The following is a 10,589-nucleotide window of genomic DNA, read 5'->3' as shown; positions in this document are numbered from 1 at the left end:
ATTGGTATTAGATACCAAGTCATAACTTTGAGATGCTAAGTCCTAATTTTTAGATATAGAGCCATTATTATTAGATATGTAGTCAAAATGTTGAGATACTAAGTCATCATTTTGACATGTTAAGTCATTATGGGATACTGCATCATAATTATGAGATAATAAGTCATTTTTATTCAAAAATGTCAAAATAGTGAGACACTGAGTCCTGATGTTGAGATACTAAATCATTATTATGAGATACTAAGTCATTATAATGAGATACTAAGTCATTATGAGATACTAAATCAGGGGTCACCAACCTTTTTGAGACCGAGAGCTACCTGAAGGGTAGAGAATAATATGGAGGGCTACCATATTAACATTTTATGCAATTTACCATTTAAATGATGAATATTATGCATTTAATTGCATACACATTAAATCCAGTGCTTACTCCTAATGATTATCACAGTTTTTATAAACAATATCAGGACATTTTACTCAGTGATCATTTGGATACATGCAAGTGAGGTGAAGTGAAATGAGCCCACGGGCACCTCGCTGGCTGCTCGCGGGCTACCAAGTGCCCGCGGGCACCACGTTGGTGACCACTGTACTAAATCATTATTATGAGATACTAAGTCATTATTATGAGATACTAAGTCATTATTATAGCATACTGTCTTTATTATGAGATACTACGTCATTATTATGAAATACTAAGTCATTATTATGAGATACTTGGTCATTATGAGATACTGTCATTATTATGAGATACTTGGTCATTATTATGCGATACTAAGTCATTATTATGAGATACTAAATCATTATTATGAAGTCATTATTATGAGATATTAAATCATTATTATGAGATACTTAATCATTATTATGAGGTCATTGTTATGAGATACTAAATCATTATTATGAGGTCATTATTATGAGATACTAAGTCAGTATTATGAGATACTTGGTCATTATAATGAGATACTAAGTCATTATTATAACATGCTAAGTCATTATTTTGAGATAATAAGTCATTATGAGATACTAAGTCATTATTATGAGATACTAAGTCATTATTATGAGATACTAAGTCATTATTATAACATGCTAAGTCATTATTTTGAGATAATAAGTCATTATGGGATACTAAGTCATTATTATGAGATACTAAGTCATTATTATGAGATACTAGGTTATTATGAGATACTAAGTCATTATTATGAGACACTATGTCATTATGAGATACTTGGTTATTATTAAGAGATACTTGGTTATTATTATGAGATACTAAGTCATTATTATGAGATATTGTCATTATTATTATTATGAGATACTAAGTCATTATTATGAGATACTTGGTCATTATTATGAGATACTAAGTCATTATTATGAGATACTAAGGAGTTAGTATGTCATCGTGCGATGTGCGAACACGTCTCGTTTGTATCAGATTGTCATGTTTACGTGACACATTGTTGTGTAGTCGTGTCCATGTAATCAAGGACGGTTAAAGAAAACCAACACCTGGTTTCATTCATTCACATTCACTCGTTCATCGTCTCACCCTCATCAAACGTACAGTATGTTAATAACAAAGTTGGCAGAGCCTCGAGAATCTTCTCTCACTCTTTTCTCTTTCTTTTCTTTTTTTCTTCTTCACAATGTCTATCACTTTCCGGGGAGTGGGCCAGTAATGGACTCTAATGCAGCAAAGGAAATTATCCACTCATGTCCAATCACTACCTATGAGGCTCCGATCAATACCAGGTCCCCGAGGCTCGGAGGGAGACCAGGGTTGGTGCTGAGAGCAGAGAGGGTCGGCTGTTTTTGTTTTTAGGGAGGACATGGACCTCCTGTCAAAACAACAGTGTGGTGGCGCCTGATGCCTTATGTATATTTAAAAACACCCTCTGTTATTAAAGCAACTCTGCTTTTACTGCTCATATGTACGACATACTCTAAAAACTTACATCAGAGAAGAGGAAGTTGTTTCAGAGCATTAAGAGGCTTTTATATCACCCTCCATCACTAACTTCTAATGTCTTATTTAGCCAATTCGGCATTTGCAAACCTTTGTTCAGATAGACCTCAGTGACACAAAGTGACCACACGAGGCAGCAGAGGACCAGCAGCTACGATCACTAATTTTCTCTCTGTGATTTGGTGTGAGAGAGTGTTTTACAAACTTCAGTTTCACACAGGAGCTGCTGGTCCTCTGCTGCCTCGTGTGGTCACTTTGTGTCACTGAGGTCTATCTGAACAAAGTATTTTTAATGCCGAATTTAAAAAAAGAAGACATTAGAAGTTAGTGATGGAGGCAGCAGTGGATCAACAACTGCTGTGTGTGTGATGTTAAAATCACTGATTTTCTCTCTGGACTTTGGTTCAGGGAGAGTGAGTGGTTTACTATCTTCAGTTTTTAAATAGTCTCCGCCTTTCCTCCAAAAATGAGTCCCCAAAACTATTTTCTATCATATAAAATGTGTCTTTAAATGTTAATTTTATATTTTATTTATTTTTGGACTGACTGACGTGCGACTTGGATTGGTCTTGTTCTGATGATGTCACTGAAAAGTGATCAGGTTTCTTCAGCAGGAAGCTGCAGCTCACTGACCCACCAGACCACAGCAGCTCTTTAATGAGCTCAGCTGCTTCACTTCCTCTCACGCCAGCCTGTGAGTGTGTGTGTGTGAACACTGTCTGACAAAAAACACAGGGGGCGTGGCTGCAGACATGAGGACGACTTGGTGAGAGTAACAGCCATCCATGGTAACAGCTGAGAGGCTTTAGCACCGTGGAATTATGGGAGTTCATCTTCGTTTCTCAATATTCAAGTAAGCAAGTATGTACAGTTAGGCCCAGAAATATTTGGACAGTGACACAAGTTTTGTTATTTTAGCTGTTAACGAAAACATATTCAGGATACAAATATATAACACATATGGGCTTAAAGTGCAGACTCTGAGCTGTAATTTGAGAGTATTCACATCCAAATCGGAGCAAGGGTTTAGTTGGACAATTGACTCAGAAGGCTGCAAAAAAAAAAACATGGCTGCATTGGCTATTCCATCGTTAACCTGTCATCAATTAAGCAGTTAAATGGTCTGGAGTTGATTCCAGGTGTGGCGTTTGCATTTGGAAGCTGTTGCTGTGAACACACAACATGCAGTCAAAGGAGCTCTCAATGGAGGGGAAACAGACCATCCTGAGGCTGAAAAAAAGAAGAAATCCATCAGAGAGATAGCAGAAATGTTAGGAGTGGCCAAATCAACAGTTTGGTACATTCTGAGAAAAAAAGAGTGCACTGGTGAGCTTGGGAACTCAAAAAGGCCTGGACGTCCACGGAAGACAACAGTGGTCGATGATCGCAGAATCGTTTCCATGGTGAAGAAAAACCCCTTCACAACATCCACTCAAGTAAAAAACACTCTCCAGGAAGTAGTTGTATCAGTATCTAAGTCGACCATAAAGAGAAGACTTAATGAGAGTCAATACAAAGGATTCACCACAAGGTGCAAACCATTAATCAGCCTCAAAAATAGAAAGGCTAGAAATGACTTTGCCAAAAAACACCTGAAGAAACCAGCCCAGTTCTGGAACAGCATTCTTTGGACAGATGAGACTAAGATCAACCTGTACCAGAATGATGGGAAGATGAAAGTTTGGAGAAGAATTGGAACAGCTCATGATCCAAACCACACCACATCTTCTGTGAAACATGGTGGAGGCAGTGTGATGGCATGGGCATGCATGGCTTCCAATGGCACTGGGTCACTTGTGTTTATTGATGATGTGACAAAAGACAGAAGCAGCCGGATGAATTCTGAAGTGTATAGGGATATACTTTCTGCTCAGATTCAGCCAAATGCAGCAAAGTTGATCGGACGGCGCTTCACAGTACAGATGGACAATGATCCAAAACATACTACAAGAGCAACGCAGGAGTTTTTTAAAGCAAAGAAGTGGAATATTCTGCAATGGCCGAGTCAATCACCAGATCTCAACCCAATCGAGCATGCTTGATGCTTGCTCAAGACAAAACTTAAGGCAGAAAGACCCACAAACAAGCAACAACTGAAGACAGCTGCAGTAAAGGCCTGGCAAAGCATCACAAAGGAGGAAACCCAGCGTTTGGTGATGTCCATGGGTTCCAGACTTCAGGCAGTCATTGCCTGCAAAGGATTCTCAACAAAATATTGAAAAGTAACATTTTACTTAGGGTTATGTTTATTTGTCCAATTACTTTTGAGCCCCTGAAATGAGGAGTGTTTGTATAAAAATAGCTACAATTCCTACATGTTTAATCATATATTTTTGTTCAACCCCTTGAATTAAACCTTAAATTCTGTACTTCAATTCAGTTGTAGTTGTTCCATTTCAAATCCAATGTGGTGGCATTCAGAGCCTAAATCATGAAGATTGTGTCACTGTCCAAATATTTCTGGGCCTAACTGTATGTTCTGCTGTTTGAATGGTGGCTGGCGCCAAGTGCTGCAGCCTCATTGGCGCCACCTACAGTGTTGATAAATAAACATATGAAATACTTTTAATAAATGCATATATATTGTTATTATTTTCACATTTTAAATATTTAACTTAATTTATTAATTTATCTCTATTAAAATATACAATACAAATAATACAATGTGGAAAATAGATATATTACAGCATTGTAGAGTAGTATATATATATACTACTCTATAAATATATAACGTGTAGAAATATATACTACTCTACATATCTAATATTTACATATTATATTTAAATACACTGCCTGGCCAAAAAAAAGTCGCCACCTAAAAATAAGGGTCACATGATAAGCTCCGCCTCTGCGGACACTCGGCGCTCACTGTGGCCGGCACAGAGCAGCGTTACCTCGGCCTGTCCTGATGAAATGATGACGTCGCTGTCATTAGATGCTTGGTGTGATCCATAGATTTGTTGTTGACGTGTTATTTTGTTTTTAATGGAAACGTTTTGACCTGACAGTTTGAAAGTTTGTATATTATTAATGTTATATTTATTTTAACATTGAATTTTAGATTTATATTAAAGTCGCACAGTCATTGTATCCAGGGCCGTTTCTAGCTGTTTGGGGGCCCTATGCAAGATACTATTTGGGGGCCCCTATTTTTTTCAAACTCGAGGTAGAGATTCCTAACTTTTTCATATATTCTGTGACGATGCAGCAGTTTGTTACATTTTAAGAGGGAAGCAGGCTAGAGTACATTAACAAATTCAACAGATACAGTATGTTCTTGAAAAATGTTTAATATAAATTTGAGGTAGCATACCAAGGTGGCTTAACAAGGTGGGCTTGCTCATCAGAATCAGTTGCTGATGGCCCTGCTGCTTGCTGGTCAGAAGTAGTTGCTGATAGCCCTGCTGCTTGCTCATCAGAAGCTGATGAAGGTCCCCCTGGCTCTCCTTGAACTGGACCTCCAAAATATTTCAAAATTGCTCCTGCAAAGACAAAGCTCCTTAGGTTACCAAGCAATCAGAAGCAAATGTTCATATCATATAACTGCAGCTGTGTTGCACTATGCAAAATATTCTGAATCTGTTTTTATATTAAACATTACAATATACAGTGTCCCTGTTTAAGCATCTATTTCTGGTTTTTATCTCCACATTATACTAGTACTAGTAATAAAAAGTAATAAAAATTAAGGTAAATGAGTGATGAGCACCATATGATATAAAGGGAAAATGTTTGCATATATCTTGCAGTGCATTACAAAGTGGACATTGGCAACTAGCAGTCCTATGCAGTACAGGACACTTTAAATGTACAGGTTTGTTCAAATTAGTAAACTACACAAACAACAAAATATATTCTAATAATTTGGCAAGGGGAATTCAACTAGTCAGCAGATTTGTCCAGTAACCAAATCACAGTAAATACAAATACAATAGAGCAAATAATTGTATAATAATATTTCATAGCACAGTGATCATTTAAAATTCATTGTACTATATGAATAATCCACTACTATACTTTTTTTCAATTCAATTGAATTCAGTTGTATTTGTATAGCACCAATTCATAACAGAAGTTATCTCAGGACACTTTTCAAATAGAGCAGGTCTAGACTGAACTCCTTCTAACATTATTTAGAGACCCAACAATACCACCATGAGCAAGCACTTGGTGATAGGGGCAAGGAAAAACTGCCTGTTAAAAGGCAGAAACCTAGGACAGACCCTCACTGCTGCTACTACTAGAAGTAACAATAACCAGTCTGACAATAACTGGTTTTATTTATAAAATAGTAGCACAGGTCTATGCTTGAGACACATTTATTTGAGCCTTTTTGTAAAGCAAACTGTGGATAAAGCTGACTTTATTTGCATACAAACAAACAATTATAGCCCGTTAGCTGAGGTAGCTCACATTTATCTGAGCCTAGCCGAGGAGCTATCCAGCATACAAAAGTAGCAAACTAACTTGTTAAAAAGTTGGCATTATGTGTTCCCCGCCAGCCCACATCAAATGCCTTACCTTTGTCCTGTGACGGTTCTCTTCATCGGTTTTCTTCTTTTTGCGTTTCTCTGCACCAGATGCATCAACCGTTTTGATAACATTGTAATTAGCGTCTCCCGTTATTCTCATCACTTCAGTGGAAGGTGGGCGGCTGTCAATCATCCTGTCAGACTTGTCGCAGATGTAACTTACCACATGACAGCCCAGAACAAAGGGGATTTTTACCTGATTACCCCACGAACACTTACATGCTTTGCAAATATATGCATAATGAATGCATGCAATACATGCAAATAAAGACAGGTACTTTTAATTCTCAAAAATATAATAAAATATGAGTCTAGTTTCTATTTCTATATAGTTTCTATTGAGCCATCACCATCACCAGGTGTGAAGTTTCACTGGCTACAGGGGAGTGGCCAACACAGCTGTAACCAATCAGCCCCTAATCAGGTGTTTTCTTTTAGAAAATAGCTTCACTGAAGTTTCATTGGCTACAGGGGAGTGGCCAACACAGCTGCAACCAATCAGCCCCTAATCAGGGAGTGGCCACACAGCTGCAACAAATCAGCACTTAATCAGGTGTCTTTTAAAAAGCAGCACTCACTTTGAAGCGGCAGCTTCAGCGGCAGACTCTTCAGACGAAGACTCAGGAAGACAAAGACAAAGGAGTCTAAACCGGAGTCTCAGGAAGACAAAGACAAAGGAGTCTAAACCGGAGTCTCAGGAAGACAAAGACAAAGGAGTCTAAACCGGAGTCTAACAAGGAGGCCAACGAGGCTAAGTACCTGTCTGCAAGTGTTTTCTACCTTTCACATATGTGCACTTTTTCCATTCCTGTTCATGTTTCTTCTCATAGATATTACAAACCTCACACTCACTCACAGCATCACCCTAACCTGTCCTCACTTATCTATCTCACCCGCTCCACACACATCCAATACCTTGTTGCAGGGGGCCTGTGGAACTGCCAGTCAGCTACCCGCAAGACTGAGTTCATCTCCGGCTTTGCTACTGAGCAATGCCTGGACTTCCTTGCTCTCACTGAGACTTGGATAACACCCTCCAACACAGCCACCCCTGCAGCTCTCTCCTCCGCCCACTCCTTCTCCCACACACCCAGATCCACTGGAAGAGGTGGCGGGACAGGTCTGCTCATCAACCCCAACTAGACTTTCACTCTTTACCCACTGCCACACTTCACAGTCGTTTGAATTTCATGCTGTAACTGTAACTCACCCAGTAAAACTAATCATTGTTGTCATCTACCGTCCACCAGGCCCATTGGGAAACTTCTTGGAGGAACTAGATGTCCTTTCAAACATCCCAGAAAATGGCCCACCACTTGTTCTTCTTGGTGACTTCAACATCCAGTCAGAGAAGTCATCCAATCTACTTCTTCTACTTTCGTCTCTTTCTCTCTCACTTGCTCCCTCTCCACCAACTCACAAAGCTGGCAACCACCTTGACCTCATCTTCACCAGAAACTGCTCCACCTCCAACCTCAAGGTAACTCCACTTCATGTCTCTGACCATTTCTTCATTTCCTACTCTCTCCCACTCTCCCAATCTGACGATCTCATCTCATCAGATATTGCACTTGTCCGTCGTAACATTCGCTCTCTCTCCCTCCTCTCTCTCCTCAACTGTTCTATCAGCACTTCCTTCAGCTGACTCCTTCTCCCTCATTCATCCCAACTCTGCCACAGACACCTTCCTCTCTACTCTGTCCTCCTCTCTTGACTCTCTCTGTCCTCTTACTTCACGGCTGGTTCGTAAGTCCTCCCCAGCCCCGTGGTTGTCTGACTCAGTGCGCGCTGAGAGAGCCACGATACGGGCAGCAGAAAGGAAATCAAAACACCCTGACGACCTGCTTTCCTATCATTCTCTTCTCTCCACCTTCACTGCCTCCATCTCTGCAGCCAAACAAGCTTTCTATCAGACTAAAATTCAACCCTCTTTCTCTAACCCCAAAAAACTTTTCTCGATCTTCTCTAACCTCCTTGACCCCCCCACTCCCCCTCCTCCCTTCTACCAATTCACTTTGTCAACTACTAAACAAAAAAAGTAGATGACATTCGCTCTTCTTTCTCAACCCCACCTCCTGATCTCACCACTCTACCAACCACAAATTCAGCTCCTTCTCTATCCTCTTTCACCCCTTTATCTCATGATCAAGTTCTTTCCCTAATAACCTCTGCCCGCCCCACCTCCTGCCCCCTTGACCCTATCCCCTCTCACCTTCTTCAGTCAATTGCTTCTGATCTTCTTCCTTTCCTCGCCCACCTCATTAACACATCTCTATCATCTGGTTGCTTTCCGGACTATCTTAAAGAGGCCAGAGTGACCCCCCTCCTTAAAAAACCCACCCTTGACCCGTCTGAAGTAAATAACTACAGACCTGTCTCTCTTCTTCCTTTTCTCTCCAAAGCTCTGGAGCTGGAACTACCTTCACCGGAACAACCTTCTTGATCCTCTTCAGTCTGGTTTTAAAGCAGGTCACTCGACCGAAACTGCACTTCTTGCTGTCACTGAGCAACTCCACACTGCCAGGGCTGCCTCTCTCTCCTCTGTGCTCATCCTCTTGGACCTTTCTGCAGCGTTTGACACAGTTAACCACCAGATCCTTACTTCCTCCCTTCAAGAACTATGTGTCTCAGGCTCTGCACTTACCCTACTATCGTCCGATCTTCAAAACCGAACATACAGAGTAACCTGGAGAGGATCCGTGTCTGAACCCTGTCCTCTAGCTACTGGGGTTCCTCAGGGTTCTGTCTTGGGACCTCTCCTCTTCTCTCTATACACCAACTCTCTTGGTTCTGTTATTCTCTCTCATGGTTTTTCCTATCACAGCTACGCAGATGACACCCAACTCATTCTCTCTTTTCCCAGCTCCGACACACATGTAGCAGAACGGATCTCCGCTTGTCCAACCGACATCTCTCAGTGGATGTCTGACCATCACCTGAAACTCAATCTCGACAAGACTGAGTTTCTTTTTCTCCCAGGAAAGGGCTCTCCCACCACAGACCTGACCATCACCCTCGACAACTCTGTGGTAGCTCCTTCTCATACCGCAAGGAACCTGGGTGTGACACTTGATGACCATCTCTCCCTCACTGCCAACATTGCTGCAACAGCTCGATCTTGCAGATACATGTTGCACAACATCAGAAGGATACGGCCTCTTCTAACCCAGAAGGCGGCACAGGTTCTTCATCTCACGCTTGGATTACTGCAACTCCCTCCTGGCTGGTCTCCCTGCGTGTGCCATACGACCTCTGCAACTCATCCAGAATGCAGCAGCTCGACTGGTCTTCAACTTACCAAAATTCTCCCACACTACACCGCCCTTCCGCTCCCTTCACTGGCTTCCTGTAGCTGCTCGCATCCGCTTCAAGACTCTAGTGCTTGCGTTCCATGCTACAAACGGATCCGGTCCAGCCTACATCCAGGATATGATCAAAACCTACACCCCAGCCCGCCCACTCCGCTCTGCATCAGCAAACCGGCTTGCTGCCCCCTCACTGAGAGGATCGCAGAGGCATTCACAGAACTCTAGACTGTTCACTGTCCTAGCTCCCTAATGGTGGAACGAGCTCCCCATCGACATCCGGACAGCGGAAAGCTTCCACATCTTCCGCCGCCGACTAAAAACACATTTCTTCCGACTCTACCTTGACTAAGACGACGATGGAGAAAAAAAAAACAAACAAAAAAACTTATACATTGCACTTATGACTAGCACTTCATAGTTTGGCTTACTTGAAGCTCTTTCTTACTTCTAGCTCTTATTTGTACCCAAATGTTTAAATGCACTTATTGTAAGTCGCTTTGGATAAAAGCGTCTGCTAAATGACATGTAATGTAATGTAATGTAATGTAATGTAATGAGTCTGAACTTGCAGTTTGGGGGCCCCCTGGTGGCTGAAGGGCCCTATGCAGCTGCATAGTCCGCATATAGCAAGAAACGGCTCTGATTGTATCTATATTTAAATATAATATGTAAATATAGATATGTAGAGTAGTATATATTTGTACATGTTATATATATATATATAGAGTAGTGTGTGTCAGTCAGTCATCATCTACCGCTTTATCCTCCACCAGAGGGTCGCGGGGG

The sequence above is a fragment of the Solea solea genome, chromosome 1 (genome assembly GCF_958295425.1).
Source record: "Solea solea chromosome 1, fSolSol10.1, whole genome shotgun sequence".
In the NCBI taxonomy this organism is placed as follows: domain Eukaryota; kingdom Metazoa; phylum Chordata; class Actinopteri; order Pleuronectiformes; family Soleidae; genus Solea; species Solea solea.
Note: the sequence above shows the minus strand (reverse complement) of the source record.